This window comes from Oryctolagus cuniculus, chromosome 2, assembly GCF_964237555.1.
Source record: "Oryctolagus cuniculus chromosome 2, mOryCun1.1, whole genome shotgun sequence".
In the NCBI taxonomy this organism is placed as follows: domain Eukaryota; kingdom Metazoa; phylum Chordata; class Mammalia; order Lagomorpha; family Leporidae; genus Oryctolagus; species Oryctolagus cuniculus.
The window spans coordinates 107,991,316-108,018,890 of NC_091433.1; the positions used below are offsets into that span (position 1 = coordinate 107,991,316).

At 51.2% G+C, this 27,575-nt stretch overlaps 1 long non-coding RNA gene across 2 annotated transcripts; it reads right to left on the reverse strand.

The window, feature by feature from the left end:
- Positions 1-36: 36 nt before the first annotated feature.
- Positions 37-19,742, reverse strand: LOC138848549 (uncharacterized). Of its 2 annotated transcripts, XR_011386457.1 has the most exons (4): positions 15,793-19,742; positions 15,325-15,397; positions 14,440-14,566; positions 37-9,731 (listed from the first exon to the last, which is right to left on the reverse strand). It is a non-coding gene; the product is annotated as an uncharacterized lncRNA (long non-coding RNA). The 2 variants fall into 2 exon arrangements; XR_011386456.1 differs by lacking the exon at positions 14,440-14,566.
- Positions 19,743-27,575: the final 7,833 nt, after the last annotated feature.

Sequence of the window (27,575 nt, forward strand, 5' to 3'; positions counted from 1 at the left end):
CTCATCTTCGCATTCAAAAGTATCCCAGTTTGAGTGACAATTTTTTTAAAAGATTTTATTTATTTATTTCAGAGGTAGAGTTACAGGCAGAGAGAGAGAGAGGAGGAGAAGGGTCTTCCATCCACTGGTTCACTCCCCAGATGGCTGTAACAGCTGGAACTGGGCCGATCTGAAGCCAGGAGCCAAGAGCTTCTTCCAGGTCTCCTAGGCAGGTGCACAGGTCCAAGAACTTGGACCTTCCACTGCTTTGCCAAACCATAGCAGAGCTGGATCGGGAGAGGAGCAGCCGGGACTCGAACCTGTGCTCAATTGGGATGTAGGCAGGAGTTTGGCCCACTACACCACAGTGCCAGTCCCACTGACAAATTACTAATATATGATAATGATGATGATGACAACAACGATGATGATGACAATGAGCAGGGACAAGGGGCTGGCCAGGGACCTGGAGGGGACCCTGCACACGAGTTTGAGCTCCATGTCTATGAGCCAGTGTTGAAGGCATCGTCCCTCTATGCATCATTCAGCTGCACCGTGCATAGCGGGGTCATCACAGACACTGCAGCTGGGCTGTTCAGCTCAATAGGGCTTCTGTCTTCGAGGAGCCTCCAGGCCTGCAGGAGACGGGACGCATCAGTAGGCTGAGGACAGTAGGAAACAAGGCAGCCGAGAGCAGGTCTGAGCAGAGCCGTAGGGGCAGCACCCACCCAGGGGAGCCAGGGCACTTGCACAGACAAGCGCACCTTCATGAGGGTGGAATGGGGTGTGGGAAAACTCCTTTCTTTCCAGTCCTTGGTGGTTTCCATCACACTTCCCTTTGTTTCTCCTTCATCTAGGAGCTCTATGGTGACATCATAGATGATGACAGTGACAGGTACGTGTAGGACAAAGCCACTCTGTAAACCAGAAGCAGCAGCCATCGTCGGCTGAGCTGGAATTAAGCACCGCACGGCTTGTCAGTTGTCTCTTTACCCCAGCGACCCAGTCAGGCCCGTAGTGTTCTCACCGTTTCCAAGGTGGGGGAATCAGGACTTGGGAAGATGAAGCCATTTCTGCAAGGTCACCCCAAGCTGGGCAGGAGTGCTAGGGCCTTGGACTGGATCTCTCTAACCCGTGGCACTTGGAGCTGAGCCTACTCCCTGGACCGGAGACAGCTGTGTGCCACAGCGAAGTCGGAGCGAGAAATGTCCCTGAAGCCCAGACCTGGCTGTTGCCTCCCAACAGCCCCCACTCCCATAGAGCAAGCTACAGAGTCAGGTGTGACACGATCAAGAATGCTCCCCGCCCCCCTCCCCCAAGGGAAGCCCTGTGTTAACACAGAGTACAGGGAGACACCAGACACGCAGGGTGTGGGCTTTGTAGAGCCTCCATCTGAGACTCACCCGTGTGTGGACCGCACTGACTCGTCCTGCCCTCACCCTGCACCAGGGTGTGTCTACCAAGGGAGAATAATAGCAAACACTACATCCCTTGAGCACCAGCTAGTGGATTTGGTGCCTTGCTTCTGTCTTTTTGTTTTTTGTTTTGTTTTGTTTTGTTTTGACAGGCAGAGTGGACAGTGAGAGAGAGAGAGAGACAGAGAGAAAGGTCTTCCTTTTGCCGTTGGTTCACCCTCCAATGGCCACCAAGGCCGGTGCACCGTGCTGATCCGATGGCAGGAGCCAGGTACTTCTCCTGGTCTCCCATGGGGTGCAGGGCCCAAGCACCTGGGCCATCCTCCACTGCACTCCCTGGCCACAGCAGAGAGCTGGCCTGGAAGAGGGGCAACCGGGACAGAATCCGGCGCCCTGACCGGGACTAGAACCCGGTGTGCCGGCGCTGCAGGTGGAAGATTAGCCTATTGAGCCGCGGCGCCAGCCTTGCTTCTGTCTTAACAATCCTCCCAAGATACCCAAAAGGGAAGTGTATCAGAAAGCTTGTGTCACTCTCTCACCACAGTCCTGGCCAGCTCCATCTCATACGCAGGACCCAGGCCTGGAAGTTTCTGGAAGGCAGAATGTGCTCGAACTCAGGGTAGTGACGGGACCCTGCTGAGCAGACAGTGGGACAAGTTCCCCTGATGTGCTGGTAGACCAGGTGGTTTTGACAGCTGTGAGTGCTGAGTAAGTAGAAGACTCTTTGGGCAGTTTGTTTACTGGCTACGTCTCAACTTGTGTCGTGTGTGTGTGTGTGTGTGTGTGTGCATATGTGAGAGAGAGAGAGAGAGAGAGAGAGAGAGAGAGAGAAGTGAACATTCAAAGGAAATTATAAAGTGTGACATTAATTCTTCTCTCCAGGAGAGAGGTATCAGGGCATACAAAGCATGTGGATGGCGTACTGTGCAGGCAGGTCACTGCTGGCTTTGGCCTTGGCAATAAAGATGTGACCCAAAGGCCTCTCTCTCTGAAACTCCGGGTTTCAAATAAATAACTCTTTGAAAAAAAACTTCCATTCCCTGTGAGTCACTAGGACACTTTATTATCTCAGTGAGCATAAGAAGCTGCCTGGAATATTACACAGGGCTGTTTCTTTCTTTCTTTTTTAACCTCATTCTGAGAAGGAGAAAACAAGGGGACTGCAGCAAGGAGGAAGGTATTATTTTTCCAGCACACACGCACGATGTGCGCATGCGCCATGCAGAGAGCTGAGCTCTTCAGGAACCAGGACGGCATCTTACTTACGTTGTACCCGCGGCAGTGTTGAGCTCAGGACCTCGAGCAGGGTCGGTTCTAGGTGACTGAAATGAATGGGTGAGCAAAGCTGCAGCTTCGGACTCTGGCCAGAAATACACACTGGGAGGTTTTGGAGGATGAGGTTAGGAGGAATCCTACTCTGCCTCCTGGCAATGTGAGGGGCACCTGTCAGCACCCCTTCCGCCTTCTTTAGGTCACGGCACCTGGTTGTCCACTGTGCACCACCTCTGCCTATTCTCAGTTCATCTGACTTGGGTGGATCTGACTATCTCCAGCACATGGCCAATCCTGGAAAACTCACAGAACCAAAGGAATGACTTCCTATGCTTTGGATTCTGGAAGCAAAGGACTCCCACGTTAGCAAATGATTTGATCCAAGTTAAGTCCAGATGGCAACATTCATAATAAACTCCTTCAATGGCCTTAGTCTCATTGCTTGAAAATGTTGGCAGATGCGTCAGGAACAGGTTACTTTGTCCTTGGACACTGGAGAACATTTCTACAGATGACTCATTGGGAATAAATGCGACTCCATCTTATGTCAATAAAAGCTCAACAGCAACAAGCAGCCTTTTGATTTGACAGCCGGACTCTGCTCAGCTACAGTAAGGTGCTTTTCAGAGTCTTGAAGACAGGCCAGCACTGTGGCACAGCAGGCTAGGCTGCTGGCTGCAGCACTGGGTACTAGTTCAAGTCCTGGCTGCTCCACCTCCAATCCAGCTTCCTGCTAATGCGTCTGAAGATCATCCAAGTACTTGGGCCCCTGCCACCCATGTGTGAGACCCAAATGGAGTTCCTGGCCCCTGATTTTGACTTGGTCTAACCCTGGCTCTTGAGACCATTTGGAGAGTGAACCAGCGGATGGAAGATTCTCTCTCTCTCTCTCTCTCTCTCCTAAGTCTGCTTTCCAAGTAAATAAATCTTTTATTAAAACAACAACAACAAGGCCGGCACCGCGGCTCAATAGGCTAATCTTCCGCCTTGCGGCGCTGGCACACCGGGTTCTAGTCCCGGTCAGGGCGCCGGATTCTGTCCCGGTTGCCCCTCTTCCAGGCCAGCTCTCTGCTGTGGCCCGGGAGTGCAGTGGAGGATGGCCCAGGTGCTTGGGCCCTGCACCCCATGGGAGACCAGGGTAAGTACCTGGCTCCTGCCATCGGATCAAGCGTGGTGCGCCGGCTGCAGTGCGCGGGCTGCGGCGGCCATTGGAGGATGAACCAACGGCAAAAGGAAGACCTTTCTCTCTCTGTCTCTCTCTCTCACTGTCCACTCTGCCTGTCAAAAAATAAATTAAAAACAACAACAACAAAGTTTGCAAAAAAATCAGAGTAGAATTTATAAAGCATCGAGAGTCTACCCTTCAAACATCTAGATTAAGGCTAACCAAAGAAAAGCAGCCCCAGTCTACAACTTGGCTGTGTCACTGACCTAGAAATGACATTCTCGGAGTCTGTGAGTGTTTTGCCTGGGAATCCCTTCATTCTGACCAGGGCCTGAGCACTTGGTGGAGGGAGCATCTGTAGTCGGGGCCAATGTCCTCCCAGCTGGACATGGTCACCATTAACTCTGTGATCTGCAGGGCCCTAATAGCTGACCGGGAATGGCGGGGGCATCGGCATTTGTCTATGCGGGCTAGCCAAGGTCGGCCACTCCTGCCAGCACAACCTGGTGCCAAGCCAGCTACCCCAGGCTCTCAACTCGGTCCACCAGAAGCACCTTTGTCCCAGGGCCGTGCGGGACTCCAAGTGGCTGCTTTAGTCCGGAAGATGAGTGTCCTCAAACAACCTCTGGCTCCAACAAGAGCTCGTGTGTGTCACTAGATCTGCCACGGACAGCTCGGGCTGAAAAGGTGGCTACTGAACAGGGGCCGCCCGACTTGGGGCTGGGGAGAGGGGCTGCCTCCTGGCTGCCACCTCGGAGTAGGCACTCCCCGGAGGAGTGTTCTGTCTGAAGGCGCTTCGGGCAGCGGAAGATGTAACAGAAACAGTCCTCATTCTTTGGCCGTGTTTCAGAAACGAACATGGATCCCATTCTTCTTGGTGGAATGCTAATCCTCACAGATATTCATTGAAACCAAAAGCCGAGGCAATTGGAGTTTGTCCCAGCAATTTATTTTTCTTCTTTCCTCTCTCTGGAAGTTCTCTGGCTATGAACGGTAGTCTGCATTTGAAATGGGGATAAGCGTGCCAGAGTCTCGCAGCTCAGTCATCGACGGAGCCAGGAAGGCATCGGAGTTCTGACTTCCGGAGCCCAGCTCCAGCAGGTTGGGGCCGCACGCCCTGTGCGCGTACTTTGTGACGACAGGACCCTCCTCCTCCCCAAGAAAGCCAGGCTGTGGCACAATCATGGCTGTAACGGCGGAGTATTCCAAGTTTGTGTCCTCTCTCCTCTCATCCAATACATCCTTCTCCAAAAGGACTTCCTTCTGCACAGAGCCTTTTTAAAGTTAGCCAAGGAAGTTCTAAGAACAAATCAGTGCCTGCGTTTGTGCACCCTTCCTTGTAATCCTGTCTCCCTCCTCCCTGCCTGATTCCAGCAGGTACTGAGAGCAGCCTCCCCCCATGGCTCCTTCCCACATCTGTGATCAGATCACCAGGGAGGCGTGGCTTGTCACAGACTGTTTTTTTTTTTTTCTTTGACAGGCAGAGTGGACAATGAGAGAGAGAGACAGAGAGAAAGGTCTTCCTTTTGCCATTGGTTCACCCTCCAATGGCCGCCAAGGCCGGCGCGCTGAGGCCAGCGCACCGCGCTGATCCGAAGCCAGGAGCCAGGTGCTTCTCCTGGTCTCCCATGGGGTGCAGGGCCCAAGCTCTTGGGCCATCCTCCACTGCACTCCCGAGTCATAGCAGAGAGCTGGCCTGGAAGGGGGGCAACCGGGACAGAATCCGGCACCCCAACCGGGACTAGAACCCGGTGTGCCGGCGCCGCTAGGTGGAGGATTAGCCTATTGAGCCGTGGCTCCGGCCACAGACTGTTTGGAAGGCGCTGGACACCGCGTTTGCAGTCCAGTCGTGGGTGGCCCTGAAGGACAGTTAGCAAGAGACCTGGGAATCACTCTCCCGGTAGAGAACAGGAGTGTGGACGTGAGATGAACGGGCTCCTGGAGGGACTTGGGACGTACTTCCAAATTGCTCTTGGTGATCCCAGGAGTCCCACAAAGCTGGCCTCTGCCTTGCCCCGCCCCTACCAAGGAAAGGCAAATCCCACAGGCACCCGGCTGCTTCCCCTCCCAGACCTAAGGGCTGGGTAACAGGGCCATCAGCACAGGACGCTGGGGGCCTGGGGGGTCCCTTTGCTGGTGGGGGCTTACAGGAATCTTTCCATCTTAATTTACTTCAAATCCAGAGAAAACTGAGCATTACAATAACAAACACAAAATCATGAGCCCAGATTGGATTATATTTACTTGTATACCAACACAGTCATAAAATAAAAATCTGAATGCATCTTTAAGGAGGAAGAGGCCCACCCAGGCAGAAGTGCCCAGGGCTCATGAAAGCCACCTGAGGCCCAAAGACCCGGCATCCTCTGGCTGCAGGAAGCACCCAGGAGCTGGAAATCCTGAGCTTAGGGATACATGCCTATTTCCTCTTTTCTCTCCATCCTTCCTCTTCCTCTCTCCCTGCCTGTCTCCCTCCCCCCACCATGTGCTCAAGAACAAAATGTATGCTTAAAACAGTGGCAAGGGGCTGGCGCTGTGGAGTAGCAGGTAAAGCCGCCACCTGCAGTGCCGCATCCCATATGGGCGCCAGTTCGAGTCCTGGCTGCTCCACTTCCGATCCAGCTCTCTGCTATGGCCTGGGAAAGCAGTGGAAGATGGCCCAAGTCCTTGGGACCCTGCACCCACATGGGAGACCCGGAGGAAGCTCCTGGCTCCTGGCTTCAGATCGGCCCAGCCCCAGCTGGGGAGTGAACCAGTGGATGGAAGACTTCTCTCTCTGCCTCTACCTCTCTGTAACTCTGCCTTTCAAATAAATAAATCTTTTTTAAAAAATAAAACAAAACAGTGGCAAGAGAGCTTGCTCTATTGGGCAGATGTCGAGGGAGAGACACAGTGGCCCTATGTCAGATGACTAGAGACCGTCCATAGGCGACCGCTGGCCCGAGGCACAGCACAGCACCTAGGGCCAGGCCAGGATCTGACAGACCCACAGCTTCCTTGTGCTCAGGCTCACTATGCTCTCCTCTGGGGCTACAGTTGAGCGCCCACCCTGCACCAGGCTCAAAGAGGAGGACCCACCTGCTCACCAGCTCCCCCCGGCGGGCAGGAATGGAGAAGCACACCAGGACGACCCTGCAATGTGTGCCACCAGGGCTGGTGCAGAGGAGGTGCTTTCCCCAAGGAAGCTTGCGGGCGGGGCCCAGCCTTAGAAGGTGCAGAGGGGGACAGGCGATCTGTACAGCGGCGAAGATGCCTCTCGCGATGTCTACATCCCGTATCAGAGTGCCTGAGTTCGAGTCCTGGCTCCAGTTTCCATTCCAACTTTCTACTAATGTGCATCCTGGGAGGCGGCAGGTGGTGGCTCAGGCAGTTGGGTCCCTGCCACCCATGGGGAGACCTGGATTGAATTCCTGGCTCCTAGCTTTAGCCTGGACCAGTCGTGACTATTTGGAGAGTGAACCAGCAGATGGGAGTGCTCTCTCTCTCTCTCTCTTTCCTCTACCTCTCTACCTCTCAAATAAATAAGGTTTTGAAAGGTACAGAGAGGTCAGAGAATGACAGCCAGTGATGCAGTCAGGTTTGTCTTTTAGAAACATCACCCCCTGGCCCGCAAGAATCAACTGCAAGGGGATGAAAGTGGAAACAAAGGCAAGCAGGAGCCATGCAGAAGTGAGAGCTCTCTGAACCCGCAGAGGCCCTGGGTCATGGGAGGGTGTGGCCACCCCCGCCCCCAGGAAGGCACACAGCTGGGTGGGGAGGCGTGGAAGGGGCTTGGGCTTCCCTAGGGGTGCGTTGCTTTGGAGAGGCACCTTTGGAGAGTGAGCCTGCAAACTGCAAACCGCACTCAGCAAGGAGGGGAGAGTGAAGGCTCTGGGGAGGACATACTTGCCTGTTTCCCTCAGAGCTCAAGACCACCTGACTGCATGCTCTGCTCCGGGGCCCCTGTGACCTCGAGGGCCAGCCGGAGTCGGCTACTAAAGGAGGCACGATGATGCCGCAGCATGGGAAGCGTCTTCAGAAAGTTCCCAGAAAATGCGTATTTTTGGAAAAGCTATGTAAGGAGTGCAAAACTGCACCAGAATGAAGTTGTCTTTGAATTCCGTTTTCCACAAACTTTCTCAAGTTCCCTAGCACTGTGAGGCTAAGAACTTATGGGTCGGTGCCAACGCTGAGGTGCAGTGGGTTGAGCCGCTGCCTGCAGCACTGGCATCCCCATATGGACGCCGGTTCGAGTCCCAGCTGCTCCACTTCCATTCCAGCTCTCTGCTAATGCACCAGGGAAAGCAGTAGAGGATGGCCCAAGTGCTTGGCTCCTGCACCCACGCGGGAGAGGTACATGAAGCTCCTGGTTCCTGGCTTCTGCCTGGCCCAGCCTTGGCTGTTGTGGCTATTTGGGGTAGTGAACCAGTGGATGGAAGATCTCTCTCTGTCTCTCTCTCTGCCTCTCCCTTTCTCTGTGTAACTGTCTTTCAAATAAATTTAAAAATCTTTAAAAATTCAAAAAAAATCCCATTATTAATTTACAAATTTTTAAAAAAGTTTTTAAAAAGAACTAATGGGTGTGTGTGTCACCATCAGCCCAAGAGTCCAGGCCGCGGCACGTGAGCCGCAGGCTGAGGTCTGCCTCCCTGGCGGAGGCGCGCCACAGAGGCGGGGATCTAAGAAGGCTGAGAATTCACCACGGGGTCAGGAGAGGCAACACCCGGGGGAGGTGGCGGCGGTGCTGGCAGAGTCACCAGCATTCAGACACTGGCACGGGCTGGGTGCACAGGGACGCGCCCAGCCTGCTTGTGCTCCGTGAACTCCTGAATGTGTTCTGGGGTGACCAGGCCCCAGTGCCAGCCACGAGGATCCTGAACCCAAACTTAACGCAGGGTGGCCGCCCCCTCGTCGGTGAAACTTCACTAGGAGCTGCCAAAGGCAGAGGCCTTCTCACCAGGATGCACCGCCAAGTCGGGGAGACACCGGTCAGTGTTTAATGCCAAGCGGCAGGTGAAGACTTAACCAGTGCAGTTCCTGGTCCTCCTGGAATCAAGAGTCATTCTCTCCACCTACTCCTGCCGGATGCTGCCTCTGGTAGGAGTGCCTATGGAGCAAAGGTTCTGATTGGTGGCAGCCAGTTTAACGCTCCTGATTGGTGGACACTTCTACAGTGCAGGTTCTGATTGGTGGGAGCTTGTACAGTGCAGGTTCTGATTGGTGGATTCTTCTATGGTGCAAGTCCTGATTGGTGGGAGCTTATATACCACAAGTTCTGATTGGTGGGTGCCTGTAGAGTGCAGGTTCTGATTGGTGGGAGCTTGTACAGTGTGGGTTCTGATTGGTGGATTCTTGTATGGTGCAGGTCCTGACTGGTGGGAGCTTACATACCACAAGCTCTGATTGATGGGTACCTCTAAACTCAGGTTCTGATTGATGGGTGCCTCTAGACGCAGGTTCTGATTGGCGGGAGCTTGTGTAAACCTCCCCCGCCCCCAGCATCACCTGCGCCGACGTCTGTCTTTCCCGTGTAGCACAAAGGGGAGTCCAAAATTCGGAGAAGCAAGGGACAGGATCCAGCTGGGCAGGCAGGCCCCTCCCACTCCTTGCTCCGTGACGGACAGGCGGCAAGGCGGGCTTAAGGGGCGCTCCCGCGCTGAGGGCCGCCACCGGAAGCCGGGGCCGCTCCACTTCCCTGACGGGCGCCTTCCCGCCGCGGGGGCGGCCGCGGCCGCAGACGGGGCTCGGGCTGACTGACCGACTCGCCTCCCCGGCGGGGCGCGCCCGCCCGCTGCGTTAGCCGGGGACGCGGTTCCGGCGTCGGGAGCCCCGCGACCCCCACGCAGCCGGCGTGGCCCCCGCGAGGGGAAGGCGGTCTTCTTTCTGTGTTCGCAGAATGCAACTTCGCTCCCGAAGAAGTACTAGGAAAAAAAATTGCAAAATATTTAAAAAATAAATAAAAGTTGCCTAGTAGGTCACCACCCAGAAATCACTTTAAAAAAAAAATACTACGTATATGTTTAGGTAGATGCAGATACAGACAGAATGCCATTCCAAAGGTTCCCAACTTAGGTGCAAAAGAATAGATTAAGGAAAATAGTGATATAAAGTGGCATTTTAGTAAACAGGCTTTTTTAAAAAGCTAAAGCATTCAATTCAGTTTTCATCCAACTTGACCTAAGAAAACAATGAAAAGCACCGGCTTTTCGTGAATAAAGTTTCGTGAAACTTTATTTTAAGCTGAAATCTCTGGATCTGTTCTATTAATACAAAACATTTCAAACACACGGATCAGTACAGTAAAAAAACAAAGTGGTTCCCTGTTACCTACACTTTCAACTAATCAGCCCATGTTCTTCAGTTGAAACTCTTCTTAGGAAAAGTTCACAGTATTTTTTTAAAGAATTATTTTATTTATTTGAAAGACAGAGGAGTTACAGAGAGAAGTAGAGCCAGAGAGAGAGAGAGAGGTCTTCCATTCCGTGGTTCACTCCCCAAATGACCACAAGGGCCAGAGCTGAGCTGATCCGAAGCCAGGAGCCAGGAACTTCCTCTGGGTCTCCCATGCGGGTGCAGGGGCCCAAGGACCAGGGCCATCTTCTACTGCTTTCCCAGGCCACAGCAGAGAGCTGGATCAGAAGTAGAGCAGCCGGGACTCGAACCAGCACCCATATGGGATGCCGGCACTTCAAGCTGGGGCTTTAACTCGCTGCATCACAGCCAAAGTTAACAGTTTTTAAAAATATTTATTTAGGGCCGGCGCCGTGGCTTACTAGGCTAATCCTCCACCTTGCGGCGCCGGCACACCGGGTTCTAGTCCTGGTCAGGGTGCCGGATTCTGTCCTGGTTGCCCCTCTTCCAGGCCAGCTCTCTGCTGTGGCCAGGGAGTGCAGTGGAGGATGGCCCAAGTGCTTGGGCCCTGCACCCGCATGGGAGACCAGGAGAAGCACCTGGCTCTGGGCTTCAGATCAGCACGGTGCGCCAGCTGCAGCGGCCATTGGAGGGTGAACCAATGGAAAAGGAAGACCTTTCTCTCTCTGTCTCTCTCTCACTGTCCACTCTGCCTGTCCAAAAAAAATATTTATTTAGTTATTTGACAGAGTTACAGAAATAAGGAGAGAGAGAGAGAAATCTTCCATCTGCTGGTTTACTCCTCAAATGGCTGTAACGAGGGCTGGCCCAGGCGGAAGCCAGGAGCCAAGAGCTTCATCTGGATCTCCCAAGTGGGTGCAGGGTTCCAGGGCCTCGGGCCATCTTCTTCTGCTTTCCCAGGTGCATTAGCAGGGAGCTGGATTGGAAGTGGAGCAGCCGGGACTTGAACCAGTGCCCACATGGGATGCCAGCACTGCAGGCTTAACCCACTGCGCCACAGTGCCCTAGTGAAGTTTTAAAATAAACCAACTAATAGAGTTTTATAAGAGTACTTTAAAAAGTTCATGGAAAATGGTAAAAAGATCAGTTTATTTTGCTGCAAAAAAAAAAAAAAAAATTGAAATCCAAGTGTAGTTTTTTCATACTTTGCATTGTCCATGAACTTTTTGAAGACCCTTCATAAGCAGCTTTTTGTGCTTAATAAATTTCCCGTGCGAAAATAAACTTATCTTTTAAGTCCATTTGCTATGAACTGTTTGAAGCACCCTTGTACTTGTAGGCAGAATTTCCCAAGGCTCGATTCTGTTCCTAGGAGCCAGATCATGGGCACTCCACACCTATGCCTGTTGTCCCACCCAGGCCAGCACCACTGGAGCTGGTTCACTCCCCACACACGGGACATTCATTACTTCCTGGAGGGTCCCCTTGTCACTGTCTCTGCAGTGGGGACATGGAGGCTCAGGAGCTGTCTGAGGAGGTGGGAGACCCCTGGTTGGAGGTGGGAGACCCCCTGCTCTCTCTGCGTAGGCCCCAGGCGTGGCTCCCCTGCTCTGTGGTTCAGCTGGCACCAGGCCACCCTCTGCTTGCACACCTCATGATGTTCATCCCTGCCGTGACCCCCTGGTAAGTCCCACGCTGGGTTACCAGGTCTCAGACCAGGATTCTGGCCCGGGACAGGACGGACCTCCAGGATCCTGCCTAAGCAGGAACCACCTGCCTCCGTGAGAACCAGCCCACACTACTGCTACTGTTTCCTGATAGTGCTCAGGGCTTAAGGAAGTCAACACCTTGCATTCTTATTCATTGTCTGAAAACTTAAAAGTCTGAGCTGCAACAAATGTCCAGGCAGTGCTGTGGCACAGAGGGTAAAGCCGCTGCCTGCAGTGCTGGCATCTCATATGAGCACCTGATTTGAGTCCTGGCTGCTCCACTTCTGATCCAGCTCCCTTCTAATTTGCCTGGGAAAACAGTGGAAGATGGCTCAGGTCCTTGGGCCACTGAACACAGGATGGAGCTCCTGGCTTCAGCCTGGCTCAGCCCCGGCCATTGTGGCCATCTGGGGAGTGAACCAGCAAATGGAAGCTCTCTCTCTCTGTCCCTCTTCTCGCTTTCTCTCTGTGACTCTGTCAAATAAATAAGTAAATCTTTGAAAAGAAAAAAATGAAACCACACAGACTCAGGATTAGCCTGAATGTTGCACCAGGGTGGGGAAGAATAAAGAAAACTTAGACAAATAAACTTAAGACAGTTACATGAAACAAAATGAACAAGTTTAAAACAAAGATAAACAGAAAAAAAGTTAACATATAACAAAGTGTTCTTATCCTCAATAAGCAAAGAGTAGTTACAAATCAACAAAAAGCTATCTTGAAAAAAACGCATAAAGAGGGGGCCAGGACTGTGGCACAGCGGGTTAAAGCCCTGGCCTAAAGTGCTGGCATCCCATATGGGTGCCAGTTGGAGTCCTGGTTGCTCCTCTTCCGATCCAGCTCTCTGCTGTGGCCTGGGAAAGCAGTAGAAGAAGGCCCAAGTGCTTGGGGCCCTGCACCCACATGGGAGGCCCGGAAGAAGCTCCTGGCTCCTGGCTTCAGATCGACGCAGCCCAGCCATTTCGGCCATTTGGAGAGTGAACCAGTGAATAGGAGACTTCTTTCTCTGGATCTACCTCTCTTTGTAACTCTATCCTTCAAATAAATAAAATAAATATATTTTTTTAAATGCATAAAGAGCCGGCGCCGCGGCTCACTAGGCTAATCCTCCGCCTAGTGGCGCCGGCACACCAGGTTCTAGTCCCGGTTGGGGCGCCGGATTCTGTCCCGGTTGCCCCTCTTCCAGGCCAGCTCTCTGCTGTGGCCAGGGAGTACAGTGGAGGATGGCCCAGGTGCTTGGGCCCTGCACCCCATGGGAGACCAGGAAAAGCACCTGGCTCCTGGCTCCTGCCATCGGATCAGCGCGGTGCACCGGCCGCAGCGCGCCGGCCGCAGCGGCCATTGGAGGGTGAACCAACAGCAAAAGGAAGACCTTTCTCTCTGTCTCTCTCTCTCTCACTGTCCACTCTGCCTGTCCAAAAAAAAAATTAATAAATTAAAAAAATAAATAAATGCATAAAGAACAGATAATCTGTGAGAAGACACACAGACCTCTGCCAAAGCTTCCAGGCGAATTTTCAAAGCTGGGTCTGATCTAGAGCAACCTCGGGACCAACGTGAGGCTGCCTTGCTATTCCGGTTTCCCTGGAAACCGGAGGAGGCGTGAACTGAATTTCTTACCTACCCTTCTGCCTCAGAATTCACCTGAGAAGCCCCTCCCTCGGAAAGCGGCTCCCAGTTCCTCCTGCGTCAGCAGGGGACGGTCCTGTGCACCTTCCTAGGGCTTCCTCGTGTTTCAACCCCTGCTGTGGTTTTCTCCCCACTGGGCCTGGACACTCAGCCAGGGAAGGAGCCCCAGCACCTGCACACGCTTGGCTGAGAGAGGACACGCGCAACAGGTGCTCACGGAAACACGGAAGGCATGCCCGCACGAAAAACTACACAGCACCCCAAGCCGAAATCCCACGCGACTGATCATGACACCTCGTGGGGACATTTTCTGTGGCAGGCCCAACAAATTCAGCATGGCCGCTGAGTAAATGGGACAGGGTCTTGTGGGTGTGAAATCGGCCTGGAAAAGGGCCCCCCATCGAGGGCAGCGGGAACTCTAACAGCAGCAGCTGTGTGTTACCAACACCCTGTCTTCCCTTCCCTTTAACTCTAACTCGGCTCCCAGGTTTCAGGTTCCTGGTCCCAGTTTTATTGCTGGCCTCAACAATGTTCCTGAAATGTCATTCCCTGGAGGCCGGCACTGTGGCCCAGTAGGCTAAGCCTCTGCCTGTGGCACCAGCATCCCATATGGGCACATGTTGGAGTCCTGGCTGCTCCACTTCCGTCCCAGCTCCCTGCGAATGGCCTAGCTGGAAGTTCCTGGTTGCTAACTTTAGCCTGGTCCACCCCTGGCTTTGTAGGCATTTGGGGAGTGAACCAGTGGATGGAAAATCTCTCTCTCTCCACCCCCTCTTTCAAATAAAGAAAAACAAATAAAAAACAGAAAAACTGTGAAATGAGTAGTTAACAAAGTGCTAGTACCCTTTTTAAAAATTTGTTTATTTTCATTTATTTAAAATGTAAGCAGAGAGAAAGAGTCCCAAGCAGTGATTTACCTCTGTGCCACACAGGTATCACACTAATTTCCTTAATATAAAATTTTGAGGCTGGCACTCACTAGGCTAATCCACCGCCTGTGGCGCCAGCACCCCGGGTTCCAGTCCCGGTTGCTCCTCTTACAGTCCAGCTCTCTGCTGTGGCCCAGGAAGGTAGTGGAAGATGGTCCAAGTGCTTGAGCCCTGCACCTGCATGGGAGACCAAAAGGAAGCACCTGGCTCCTGGCTTCAGATTGGCACAGTGCCGGCTGTAGTGGCCATTTGGGGGGTGAACCAACGGAAGGAAGACCTTTCTCTCTGTCTCTCTCTCTCACTGTCTAACTCTGCCTGTCAAAAATAAAATTAAAAAAATTTTTTGAGATCCAGACATATGAAGAATTGTCAAAAAGTTCACAAAATATGAAATTATGGAAAAAATCTATGCCTACTTAAAATTAAAAAAATCTATGCCTACTTAAAAAATTTACATCAAAAAACTTATTTTTATTTTTAAATTTTTGAAAAATGCATTTGAGAAGTGGAGAGACAATAGAAACAGAGATAGACAGGGAGTTTCCACCTGCTGGTTCTTTCCCCAGATGATCACAAAAGCCAGGGCTGGTGGCCAAAGTCAAGAGTTGGGAACTCAATCCAGATCCCCCAGTGGGTGGCAGGAACCCAAACGCTTCAGCCATTACTGCTGCCCGTCAGCATGCCCCCTTGCAGGAAGCTGGCATCAGGAGTCAGAGCCCGAGTATTAACCCAGGTACTCCAATGTGGGGTGCAGGGGCATTAACTGGTGTCTTAACTGCCAGGCTAGACAGTTGTCCCCCAAATAAACTTAACCTTTAATTCCCCACTTCCACAAACTTTTAAAAGTACTTTCATGTATACCATGATTTTAGGTTATATATCTATAAGTCACATATCTTGAAACAGTCTTTCATAAAAGGAAAATAACAACTTACAAATCAGAGCCAAAAGTGTGGCACGCTATCTGTATGGAATAACCAGGCAGTCACTGGGTATGATCATGGAACTCTGTATTTGTTAATATAAAAAAAAATAGATTCAGATTATATCATTGAGCTCTGGTAACAAGAGCAAACCATTCAAACTACCTACAAGTCCACAGGAAGACTGTGGTTTGAGAAGACATCTATATCTTTTTTTTTATTAACACCAAAATGTCAGCAGTGTTGTATTTGTGGGTAGCTGAATTCAGAAAAATATTTACTTTATTTTATATATATACATATATATAAAGATTGAAATAAACATATAAAGAAAGCAAATATATATAAAGAGTGTAAATATATATATATAAAGAAAAAATATATATATGGGTATTTAAATTTATATGGCAGTAATGACTGCTTGGTTTACAATGAGAAAAACACAAGCTATCTTCGTGAACAGAGAAAAGTAAGCCCTACCTTTCAAATGCATCCTGTCCAGCTGCCACACTTGACTGTGACAGCACTTGATCCGTAGAAACCTCAAGGACAGCTCGTGCGTGCAGGGAAGACCCAGAGTGAACAGCCCGGTGCTCACTCTCCTTTGGAGTGACACGAGTTCTTCTAATACCTCTGAAAGGCTCCTGGACACTAAGAACAATCCCTAACAAAACACACAATAAGAACTCTAACCATGAACGCAGCCGGCGGTGGCGGTTTGGGGTTTTCCGTGTCACAGGCTCCAGGAGCGCTCGGCTCCTAGAAGACACTTGCCAAGGCTCCCATTTACAGTAAATGTAATTACACTTTAATGGCATTCATCTCATTCTGTCACTTTTTCCATGGCTCCTATTTTTAACCAGCACAATGAGAACATTTGTCCTCTGATTCACTGTTGAGTTTTTAGGCCAGGAGTTGGGCTTTTAAAATGACAGTACCCTTAATCCTCATGCTGATTTTTTAAATGAAAGAACAGCCTGTAATTAAAACAATGGAGCCCAGGCAACCTCCGTGGGATAAGAGCAGACTCAGCCCTGGGTCCGGGTAATGAGGTTTATCAGTGGCTGCGCCTCCAAGGCAGGAAATGCAGAGCCAGGCTCTGATCCTGCCTTGGTGGCCTTTGGAGTGACTTCAAAGTCCCACGCTGCAGTCCTCGTGGAAGGGGGCATGGATTCGGGTCAGGCCCAGCCAGTAGCACAAAGTCACCCTGGGACATCCGCTGCTCTGGACTAAGCTGGACATGGCAGTTCTGCCCACTCGAGCAACGCACGAGGGACTCGCAACCTGCTGGGACAGTGGACGCTCTGCCCGGCTGATGAAATGGCCCCTCCCTTTGAATCGCAGCTGACTTGTGACAGCTTCAAGCACCAGGATGTCGTGGGAGTGACTCTAGGATGCCTTCCTTCTGGCTCTCTTCATGTGTATGCTCTCGGGACACTCCCCTTTGGCACCCAGTGACCTTGATGTGCAAAACTGGACTCAGGATGCAGGTGTGTGGGGGCGCTCCAGCAGACAGGCCTGGCCGAGCCCCATCATCAAGCCCAGGCTTGTGCAGGATGCCACAGCCCCTGACAGTCACTGGGTCTTCCTCGCTGAGGCCCCAGACATTGCGACACAAAAGCCATGCCCACTGGGTCTTGATCCGCAGAATTTGTGAGCATAGGGGATGCCCTGGTGCAGTGGGTTAAGCTGCTGCCTGCAATGCCAGCAACCCATAGAGCAGTGACAGTTCATGCCCTGACTGTGCTCCGCTTCTGATCCAGCGCCCTGCTCATGTGCCTGGGAAGGCAGTAGAAGATGGCCCAAGTGCTTGGGCCCCTGCCACCCCCATGGGATACCTGGATGGAGTTCCAGGCTCCTGGCATAGGCCTCGCTCAGTCCTGGCCAAACTAGCAGATGGAAGATCTCTGTCTCTCCCTATCTCTATAACTGTCAAATAAATAAATCTTTAAAAGAAAAAAAGAAAAAAGAATTTGTGAGCATAATGAAAGGGTGTTTGTTCATGCCAACAGGTTGTGGAGGACTGGTGGGTAGCACTGGCAACTGGAACTCCAGGTCCGACAGATGAGTTTGGGTAATAAGCAACTTACTTCATGCTTGCTGTGTGCAAAACCCTGTTCTAAGCGAGATACAAACATTAATTATAATATGCATCTTTATAAAAACCCTGAAGTCCATATTAGTATTGTTCATATTTTACAGTTTCACAAGAAACTGAAGCTCAGAAAAGTTAAGTAACTCACCCAAAGTCACACAGCTACCAAGCAGCCAAGACAGCACTTGAATGCAGCTCACAATGCGTGCTCTGCAGCCACAGGGGAGGTTCTTGGCTCCTGCTCACCTCCGTCTGCACTGACCCCACCTACTGCCTCCAGCACCCACTCAGCATCCTTTGTGTCTTTCTGTCTTGCCTGGTTAGATGCCTGCCGCTGGAGGCTCCCGGGCAGCTCACCTATTTTGCATACTTTGAGAAACATCTAATAAAAAAAAAAGTCCTGTCTCCCTAGGAAAGGGCAGGTTCATTATGCATTTTCAGACCAGCCGACTCCTGGTTCTGACCTGGTTTCTTGCAGGCCCCAGGCAGGGGCTAATTTACATCACTGCAGCCATGCATGCAGCCAGGGGTGGCTCTGTCCGCTGCAAGGCCCCCCCTTAGCAGGCGCTTCATTTGGGTGCACACTGAGTTCTCCTGTGCTCACTCAGCAGGCCTGCTGTCTGCAAAAGAAGACACCGCGGCCTTCGAGGGCCTTCGGGAGCTCTTAGGGGCTGGACGGCTTTGCTTCGGCAGACATCTCGGCGCACCTGCACCTGTTAGCACGTGCTGATCGATGCGGGAGAATGCCGTGTGGCTCTCCGGCAGACACTCTCTCCTAACTCCACTCTTGACAGATCCATTGAGGAAGGCTACGGCCTGCACAGTCTTCTCCCTGCTAAGTGCCCATTGCAAATGAGCAAAACCTCCCCTCTGGTTGGTTTCTTTCCAAGCAAACAAAAGCCTGAATAGAAATGGCATAGCTCCTTACCCACCTACCGTGCTATTTGCAGAAGAGACAAACTCATTAACTTAAAAATAATCACCAACACGGGGGCCTTTAGACATCAGTGATTCTTTCCTCCCAGCCTCCCTCTCTTCCTTCCTTCCTGGCCTCCTTCTGTATTTAAATTATGTACCTACTGAGTTTAGGGTAAGAACTACACAAGGTCATCAATAGGAGGGGACACTGGGAGAGTTCTGGGAGAGATGGCATCTATCTGACTACACAGTCATGGGAAGCACACTCTATATGGCTCAGGATGCATTTTGAAGAGATTCTCTCCCCCATCCAGTTAAAAGGTAATGTATCTATGTCTTAGAGAGAGACAGAGAGAGAGAGACAGAGGGCACGCAGGCTCCCATCTGCTGATTAATTCCCTAAGCATTCAGGAATCAGGCACGGGTGGATCCCTGCCCCCTCCCAGGGCCTGCACAGGCAGGAAGCTGGAGGGAAGGCCCGGAAGGCAAGCAGCCCCACGTGGGGCACAGACGTCACAGCCCCCACCCCACAGGCCCACTCCCTCTCCCATCCATATCTTACTGACTGAGTCCCAGAAAAGCTCATTCTCCCAGGAGCCCCGGCTGCCCGGAGCCTGCCGAGCAGGGGAGCGGCAGTGCCGTGTGCAGAGACAAGTGTGGAAAGATGAAACAAGAAGCCCTGCAAGTCCCCACTTCCTCCTGCTTCTCGTCCTGCACCTGTCTGGTTCTATTTTTGTTCTGCCTCATATTCATTCTCACTCAAAGGAAAACGGAAACTGGGCCTGGACTCCCAGTGGTCTTCACCTGCCTGCTTTCAAGTCGGGTGCGGCCACGTGCCTCTGTGAAGTCACATCTCAGGATCCCTGAAGGGGACGGGGAACTGCTGAGGTGCTACAGAGCGCAGCGCGCGACCTGGTACCGCTGAAACCCCTCTGTTTCCACGTCGATGCCACGCCTGTCAATTACAGGGGGTCTGCACAGAGGGCTGAGAGAACCCAATGGAAAAGTCGACGTCAAAACAAGCGAAAGCCAGGACCGATCCCATGCAAGGGGGCTCGCCTTGGCAAGAGATAAATGGCACACTGCCGGGCCGGCGCCGCGGCTCAATAGGCTAATCCTCCACTTAGCAGCGCCGGCACACGGGGTTCTAGTCCTGGTCGGGGTGCCGGATTCTTTCCCGGTTGCCCCTCTTCCAGGCCAGCTCTCTGCTGTGGCCAGGGAGTGCAGTGGAGGATGGCCCAAGTGCTTGGGCCCTGCACCCCATGGGAGACCAGGAGAAGCACCTGGCTCCTGCCTTTGGATCAGCGCGGTGCGCCGGCCGCAGCGTGCCAGCCGTGGCGGCCATTGGAGGGTGAACCAGCGGCAAAAGGAAGACCTTTCTCTCTGTCTCTCTCTCTTACTATCCACTCTGCCTGTCCAAAAAAAAAAAAAAAAAAAAAAAAAAAAAAAAAAAAAAGGCACACTGCCAAACTTCAAACCCTCACGTGCTTCATGCTGAAAACTCTCTAGTGGCTAAGACACCAAGAAAAGAGAGAATGGTGGGTATTTCTTGACATCCTAAGAAAATTGTGAAACAACAGAGGAAAAAAATAGATTCCTGTACAAAGAGGAATGGTGGAATGGTGGAATGGTGGAAACATTCAAGGGAACTCAATTATATGAAGTTCCCCAAATAAGCACGTTAAAAGATGTAATTTGGGGTCACTGTTGTGGTGTGGCATGTGAAGCCACCATCTGTGATGCTGGTGTCTCATATGGGTGCCAGTTTGTGTCCTGCTGCTCCACTTCCAATCCAGCTCCATGCTAATGCACCTGGGAAAGCAGCAGAGGATGGCCCAAGTGCTTGGGCCCCTGCCACCCATGTAGGAGACCTGGAGGTAGCTCCTGGTTCTTGGCTTCTGCCTGGCCCAGTCCCAGCCAGGACGATCTCTCTCTGTCTCTCCTGCTCTCTGTAACTCTGCCTTTCAAATAAATACATAAATCTTTGAAAAAAAGATATAATTTAAGATTCTCCCAAATTATGCTGGCAAACTGACTTGAAGAGCGGCTGGGTCGTGTGAGGTGCAGTTTATAATTGTGAGTACTAGAGCAAACAATCTCAGATCAGCTGGTGTTTCATGATGCCAAAACCTCAGGGTTTTCAAAAATAGATGATGACAATGGCGATGATGATGATGAGAGTGCCAACAAAGAAACATCACAAACTCTTCTACGTACTTCAAAATCTTAGCTCATTTAATCCTCCCAATAACCCCAGTGGTTATATCTTCTACAGACGAGACCAGTGGGGCACGGGGACAATAAACACATACTAATGACATCAAGAGAAGCTCCCACACCCTGCTGATGAAGAGGAAGCCATCTGCTCCAGGAAGGGCTGCCCTTCAGGAGTCACTCAGAGTCCCCCCAAGTCTTAGGGTCCAGCCCGACAGAAGCAACAATATCCTTTGTTAACTTAGAAATAATCAAGTTCCAGCGGTGGATACATACCAGCCAACACAGAGGCAGAATTAATGACAAGTCAGAACACCGAGTCATTAATTCAGATATTCCTAAACTCCCCTTGGGTCACAGCTCAATAGTTTTTCCACTATGTGCCCCAAGCCCAAAAGCAATATCTGATAGTTTCTTTTATTAAATAGTTAGGGCCAACCGACTTCATACGCTTTCACGTCCTAAAAACTTTCGGCTGCTTGACAAAATAAACTGAAAAGAAAAACAATGCATTTTATTACTTATTCCTGTGATGTGCTGTGTCTGCTGGGCACTGTGCAATCTGCACAGTTTAATAAGACCCCACTGCCTCGCTTGCTGTCTCAAGCGAATTCTCGAGCTGGACCTGCTTTTATCCCAGAACCCACCAGAAAGCAGCCTCAGAACGATGACACCCTCGAAAGGAAGGCAGCACAAGCTGGTGTTGAACCCGGGGACTCCGTGCAGCTGTGGACCGCGTGGTGTCTGATAAACGCGCAGTACAGCCGCGTCTCCCTGCGGGACTCAGAATCAGACCTGGCTCGTGTGAACCTGCTGCAGGGGCCTGGCGCACCACAGCGAGGTTCAGGAACAGCAGTTTTCACTTATCCTAAGAAACAGCACTGCCAGGTACTCTCCTGGACCTCACCCTGTGCCCCCCCCACCCCCCAGGGCTGGGACACCAAGTGGGAATGAGGAAGCCCTTGGGGCCAGTGAGAGGGCAGTAAGCACCGGCCAGCAGACCTGCCTTTCACCTACTTCCTGCAGTTAAACAGCGTGTGTGTGTGTGTGCGTGCGCACATGCACACACACACGCACACCTGCCATGTGTACATTTGTGGTGCTACACTCTTTCATCTGGGTATCTCAAATTCCAGGGAGATCAAAAGCTTGCACATTTTTATGCTTTTCTGCAACATTTACTAAGAGGCAAAGCACTGGTTTGTAATCACTCGACTTTTTGCTAACCGCAACTTTTTGTTTTTAATCTATTATGTCTATTTTTTGAAGATTGAAAGAATTGTTGGCCAGCGCCGCGGCTCACTAGGCTAATCCTCCGCCTTGCGGTGCCGGCACACCGGGTTCTAGTCCCGGTCGGGGCGCCGAATTCTGTCCCGGTTGCCCTCTTCCAGGCCAGCTCTCTGCTGTGGCCAGGGAGTGCAGTGGAGGATGGCCCAGGTGCTTGGGCCCTGCACCCCATGGGAGACCAGGAAAAGCACCTGGATCCTGGCTCCTGCCATCGGATCAGCGCGGTGCGCCGGCCGCAGCGCGCTGGCCGCGGTGGCCATTGGAGGGTGAACCAACGGCAAAGGAAGACCTTTCTCTCTGTCTCTCTCTCTCACTGTCCACTCTGCCTGTCAAAAAAATAAATAAATAAATAAATAAATAAATAAAAATGAAAGAATTGTTATTATATCTCAGAGAAAGTTACCAAAAAAAGGAAAAAGCACTGCTTAAAAATTTTTCTTGAAAAAAACTGTATTCACCATAATGGACATTCAAGAAATAATAACATTTTTCTTATTTTTTTTATTAGGAAGTTGGCAGTTTCAACACCTTAAAAGTCAACAAACTGATACATTGAATGATCTACTTTCAAAATGAAAAGCTAAAAACGTCAAGGTATAGTAAACTCACATACCTTCAATGACTGTGCATTCTCTCTCCCCATTTTAATATCCCTTGAGGTCAGGTTGCATCTAAGGGTTGCAGCTGGCCAGTGGCAGTGGTGACAGAGCTGTCAGGGAGTGCCACCTGCTGGCAGGATCAAGAAAGCATCGGCATCAAAGCTAGCAGGCCCCGCACCGGCACAGGCCTCGAAGGCTAATTGTAATTACATGAAACGAATGCAAATTACACTGAGTATGAAATTAGAGTTTTGGGGCCGGCGCTGTGGCACAGTGGGTAAACCCGCTGCCTGCAGTTCTGGCATCCCATTTAGGATGATTGCAGCTTCCGACCCAGCTCTCTGCTGTGGCCTGGGAAAGCAGTAGAAGATGGCCCAGGTGCTTGGGCCCCTGCACCTGCATGGGAGACCTGGAAGAAGACCTGGTTCCCAGCTTTGCATTGGCGGGCTCTGGACACTGCGGTCATTTGGGGAGTGAACCAGCGGATGGAAGACCTCTCTCTCTCTCTCTCTCTGCCTCTCCTTCTCCATGTAACTCTGCCTTTCAAATAAATAAATATTTTTTTAAAGGCACATTTCAGGAGTACCCTAACCAGTTGTTTTAATTTTTCCTAAAATCTACACACCAGAGTGTATGTGACAGGACATCCTACGTGGAGAGTTAGCTGCATGGAGTATTTGGAATTCTGAATGGGAAACGCTCTCTTCTCCCCCACTTGTTAATCCAATCATTTATCAGTACAGACTCATGGATATGTATACTTTGAATTATAATCCAGTATTTGTTTTTATTGCTTAAACTGTTCCAGATTTAGCCACTGGGAGGTCAGTTGGCTCCTGTGTCCCTTCGACAAACTCCCATCATTATGGCTTTGGGTTGCCTTTTTCTGTTTCATGTATTCGGTAGCACGTTTTCACTCTCTTGTACTATAAGACACTCCAAGCTCATCTTGCTTATTTCCTCGCCTGGTCTAGAATCAGCCAAATCTTCCAGGATCCCCGGTTCCTTTTTTGAAGAAGGGGAGAGACCAGGGTCTGAGTGGCAGGTGTGTTTTTTGCTACTGAGATGTCATTGCTTTTAAGTCTCCTCAGCCAAGAGCAAGGAATGTTTATACACTGTCCAAATACATCTGCACACATCTGTCTGTTCCTGTGCTGCTGAACACAAACTCAAAACCACCGATGGCTCCCACTCTAAACCATAACCTCAAAGATCATTCTTGGGGCCGCCTGCAGTGCTGCCATCCCATATGGGTGCCGGTTTGAGTCCCAGCTGCTGCACTTCCAATCCAGCTCTCTGCTGTGGCCTGGGATAGCAGTGGAGGATGGCCCAAGTCCTTGGGCCCCTGCACCCATGTGCAGAGGAAGCTCCTGGCTCCTGGCTTTGGATTGGCATAGCTCCTGCCATTGCGGCCAACTGGGGAGTGAACCAGTGGATGGGAGACCTCTCTCTCTCTGCCTTTCCTTCTGTGTAATTCTTTCAAATAAATAAATAAATCTTTAAAAACAAAGATCATTCTTGCCTCCTCCCCTTGCTTATCTGTAACCCCTCGCTCTACCAGTGAGAAACCTGGCTCCCCCCACCAGCTGCCCATTTGTTCAGTTCTAGTACACACGGACAGTAGCACTGCGACCGGAAACCATAGCTATGCCTGGTGAAATAACTTCATCAGCTCCTTCTGCCCTTCAGCTCAAACTCCACTCACTCCACGGCTACTTACGTCAGCACCTTTTCCCCCAGCCCCGTCTGCGGAGCTGATTCACACCTCTGTGATACACTTAAACTGTTCTGCCACATACTGTGTTCCACCCAGGAATCCCTTGACCCTCCCCGTGATTTTTTTCAGATAGTAAGATTTTCTGTGTTGTGGAATCCCATGGGTTCTGACAGATGCCTGTTATCCTATCCCCATTATTACTGGTTTGGAATAGTCCCACCCCCGAAAATAGCCCCACCCCCTAAGAATGGTCCCACCCTCTGAGAATAGCCCCACCTCCCGAGAATAGTCCCACCCCCTAAGAATGGTCCCATCCCCCAAGAATAGTCCCATTCCCCCCAAGAACCCTGAGTGCTTCCCTGCCTGAGTGGTGGCCACTCAGCTTTCCTTTTTTTTTTTTTTTATATTTATTTATTTGGAAGGCAGCGTTAGAGGAGAGGGAGAGAGTGAGCGAGCAAGAGAGCTGGATCTTCTGGTTCACACCCCAGATGGCTGCAACAGCCAGAGCTGTGCCTATCCAAAGGCAGGATCAGGAGCTTCTTCCGGGTCTCCCAGGCGGGTACAGGGGCCCAGGGACTTGGGCCATCCTCCATTGCTTTCCCAGGCCATAGCAGGGAGCGGGAACAGAAGTGGAGCAGCCGGGTCTTGAACCAGTGCCAGTATGGGATGCAAGCACTGCAGGTGGCAGCTTCACCTGCTAAGCCACAGTGCCAGCCCCAGACACTCAGGTTTTCAACAAGATCACTTGAGGAGGGAGGGGCCTAAGTGAGGGGCAGCCCGCAGCGTGGGAGAGACTGGCCCACCTGCTGCAGAAGTGAGAATGTTTATCAGGTGTGTGGAGAGCCACCTGCCCAAAGTATGTGGTTCTGAGTGAGCGGCTTCTGTAAGCAGCACAAAATCGCTTTCGAGGGAACACGTTTTAAAAGCAGACAACAAGGTCACAGCACGTTGAGAAATGCTTTGGCAAAATCAGAGGTCGTGAGCTAACAAAGTGGAATTTAAAGCCAGAGGTAATAAATGACAAAATCTAAACACTAAAATAGACTTTTATATCTCTCATAAAGAGCCTTTCATACCTAGCACAAGTTTTCTTTTTTAAAAATAATGTTCACTTTTTAAAGATTTATAAACGTATTTGAAGAGTTACATAGAGAGACAGAGAGATCTTCCATCCTCTGGGCCCATTTAAGGTTAAGTAAGGTTTACTTACACCTGGCCCATTATCCACTGCTCTCCCAGGCACATTAGCAGGGAGCTGGCTCAGAAGTGGAGCAGCCAAGACTCAAACCGGTGCTCACAGGCGATGTTGGCATCACCGGCATTGGCTTCACCTGCTACCCCACAATGCTGGCCCTCAGGACAGCTTCCCTGAAGCCCTTCTGCACAACAAGGCGGTGACTGCTGACCTGCACGCTGGGCCTGAGAATGTGAAGTGGGGCTGGCGACGAGGCAGGTGTGGGTATCACCTCTGTGCGTCCACAATGCACACAGCTTCTACAATGAGCAGATTCACAACCTATCAACACACACCTTCTCTTCCACAAGGAGATCGGAATCCATTGCCTTTTTTTTTTTTTTTTTTTTTTTTTTTGACAGGCAGAGTGGACAGTGAGAGAGAGAGACAGAGAGAGAAAGGTCTTCCTTTGCCGTTGGTTCACCCTCCAATGGCCGCCGCTGCAGCCGGCGCACCGCGCTGATCCGATGGCAGGAGCCAGGATCCAGGTGCTTTTCCTGGTCTCCCATGGGGTGCAGGGCCCAAGCACCTGGGCCATCCTCCACTGCACTCCCTGGCCATAGCAGAGAGCTGGCCTGGAAGAGGGGCAACCGGGACAGAATCCGGCGCCCCGACCGGGTCTAGAACCCGGTGTGCCGGCGCCGCAAGGTGGAGGATTAGCCTATTGAGCCACGGCGCCGGCTGGAATCCATTGCATTTAATTATACAGTCTTAACCATTTCAATTCTCCCAGTATTTCCTCTCGATTTTCCGAAACCACTGAACCACTTCTCACCAATCACTTAAAGAAGGGCTACTTAGCACTTCCTGTAACCTTCACCCCAGAGAACTAGAAGCCGGGACATAGGTGTTCTTGTCTGCTTCCCCATCTACGAGCTTCTGCTTGTCTGTGGAAGAAAAACGCAGTGCTCAGTGCCACATCTCATCACCTGTCAGATCACTAAGCTGTGAAGCAAACAGAACACACAGAGAAGTCTTGGGGCCAGCTGTGCGGTGTAGTGGGTTATGCCGCCACCTTCAACACCCGCATCCCATATGGGTGCTTGTTCAAGTCCCAGCTACTCCACTTCCAATCCAGCTCCCTGCTAATGCACCTGGGAAAGCAGTGGAGGACAGCCCAGGTGCTTGGACCCCTGTGCCCACATGGGAGACCCAGAAGGAGCCCCTGGCTCCTGGTTTCCACCTGACCCAGCCCTGGCTGTTGCGATCATTTGCGGAGTGAAGCAGCAGATTGAAGATCTCTGTCCCTCTTCCAAATAAATCTTAGGAAAAAAAAAAAAAGAAAAAAAGGAAGTCTCCAGAAACTGTAGGAACTTGCGAGTCAGACATATTCCAAATCACAATCCTAATTTTAGGAGATGCTTCTTCCCTTAAATCAAGTTCACTTCGTAAGTAAAACAGCTGCCTGGGTCCCGGGTGCTGGCAGCTGGTGAGAACTCATTAGCCAAGGCCATGGGCACTGGGGCCTTTGTGTGGTCCAGTGAAGGGCCTCATTCTGGTGTGGAAGCAAGGTGAGGAGGCCTAGCTTTCTCTCGGATCAAAGTGGCACTGGGAGTATCCAGAATTAGATTCTGCAAGGCCCCCCAGTGGAACAAGCCTGCAGGTCCCCACCACTGTGAACACCGGGGACTTAAGTGTTCATATCACGGCTCTCAAAACGTGCAGCATCCAACTTCCCTGCTTTGTTCTTCCCCAGCATCACAAGACTTAGGAAGGGAGCCGGCTCTCCTATAAAAAGCTGACGGAATTGGTGCACGTGTGACAGACCCAACCCAGCTGGTGCCAACTCTGCAAGTAAGATTTCAGGAAACACCCTTCGTGGTGAGCCATCGCTGCACGTTGGCATCAGCCAGTTCTGATGTATCCAACGAAATAGCACTAAGACAGACACTTCTGATAGCTACTGGTAAAATGGGCCACAGCCACTGTAATTCAGTAAAGCAGAGCAAAAATTAAAGTCAATATAACCTGAAAGAACTCTGTGCTGATTCCTAATTTTACGACTCAAACCAGCACTAAGACTATATCGTTCAACACAAACCAAGGGATTTGTCAATTTGACAAGAAGTGATAAATGCTAACTGCATTTTGGGTCACAAAACACCCTGATGTGGGGGCCGACGCTGTGGTGCAGCGGGTTAAAGCCCCAGCTTGCAGCTCCAGCATCCATATGGGCGCCAGCTGGAGTCCTGGCTGCTC